The sequence below is a fragment of the Sinocyclocheilus grahami genome, unplaced genomic scaffold, assembly GCF_001515645.1.
Source record: "Sinocyclocheilus grahami isolate Dianchi unplaced genomic scaffold, SAMN03320097.WGS_v1.1 scaffold411.1, whole genome shotgun sequence".
NCBI lineage: Eukaryota > Metazoa > Chordata > Actinopteri > Cypriniformes > Cyprinidae > Sinocyclocheilus > Sinocyclocheilus grahami.
In genome coordinates this window covers 381,857-383,697 of record NW_015505590.1, presented here as the reverse complement: position 1 = coordinate 383,697, position 1,841 = coordinate 381,857, and positions in this window count along the sequence as shown.

Below are 1,841 nucleotides of genomic sequence, written 5' to 3'. Positions count from 1 at the left end.
CATCGAACGCTTTGGCGCTTTTGAAATCAAAGCTTTCCGCTGTAACTATGTATCCAGTAATTTACGCGACGTCTGAGCCGCTGTAACTGTAGCAGAGTAACGGCCAGCGCTGCTACATTTTCAAATCTATGACGATTTCGCGCCTTTGTGCACAATACAGAACTGAAATGTAGGTCAGCGAGCCAAACACGACAACATCAACAATAAAAGCGATGTTTATTACTCTACAGATACACGAACTAACCTCTGCAAAAGAGAAGACACACCCAGTGCTCACATGAGGAAAAAATTAATACAAACATTAACGAATGTGTGCAAAACACAAGCAAACAGCAGACTGTCCAAAACGGCTTCGGTTTCAATGCAAACAACGTGAAAGAAATAACGCGTCTAATACCTCTTTCCCTCCGCTCCAAATACTCAGCTGCCTGCAGAAGCACTTGAATGTTGTATGTATTTACCTCCATTTCTGGCAAACAATGTTATTTTGAAAGCGCCAAGAGCGACACTGATCTACTGAAGTGTTAGAGGAGACTTCACTTCGGCTGATCCAGCTCGCCGCGTCAGACGCGTCAGACGCGTCGCGTCGCGTCACGCCACGCCCTCCTCCGCGCTCACGCGCCGCTCCCTTCAACACACACACAAACCACTCACGTTAGCATTTGTGCTTACCTATTGATGGGAGCTTTAATTAAAGAAGAGGACAACTTACACTATATGAGATTTAAATGTTATTTGATCCAAGCCCCTAAAGTGAATTCAATTGCTTGAAATGGATTGGCCCTGGACAAAATGCGGGCTTTTATTTTGTAACACTTTTTGATTCTCATGAACATTACAAAAACAGGCATAAAACGTACGAAGTGGTAAACGTGTTTTAAACAATTGTATTTTAATAAGAAATTAAATTGATTGAATACAGATTTTAAAATATTTAATTAACTATGGAATTCTGATATGTGATCACTGGTCAATAATAGAGAACACGCACACACACACACACATATAAATAGGCCTATATATATATATATATTTGATGGTCGACAACTTTACAAAACAGATATACTGCAGTTAAGTCTTCAATTGTTAAAATGCAGATTCATTAACATATTTAAAATCATACAGCATTTGACATATAATGATAAATCCACCATGATAATACCTTGATATTGTTATGATGTGCACTTGAGCTTAGAATAAAGGTGCTGCAAACAAGCGAGATGATATAGGACAAAAAAATGAAATCCCGAGGGCTTTTCTTTTATGACACCTTTATTGATGCAACTAAAAACAGGGCTGCGTTCAGCCCCGACAAAAACGGAGCAAAACGTGTTTTAAACAGAAATGGTGGTGCGTTGAACACACTGTTCTGATGACGCAAGAGTTGCAGCTATGGCGGCTGAGAAGGCCATTCTTTGTGCTCTTCTTGAAGAATTTCCGGAGCCTGATGAAATCGGTATAAATACGTGTTTAATACTGCAAAATACGCTCGATGTTACAGTCACTGCCCTTGCCCTCCAGAAGAAAAGAGAACATCCCAATCCAGTGAAGGGGTTTGGGGAAACTGGATCATAATTATTGTGATCCAACATTTGCTTCGCATTTCAGGAAGAAAAGACAAACATTTCACGTGAAGGATAATCCACTTCTTACCTCCGAGACTGTGTTATGATCTATATTACATTATTTTTATTGTGAGTATTAGGCTTATTATTGTTGCTGATCCCTGTTGGTGTGCTATGATATTGTAACATTAACCATTATATAATCAGAGGGGTATAGAAAAGTTTATTAAAATGTCACTCCATAATACAATAGCAAAATATATAAATATGTATAGT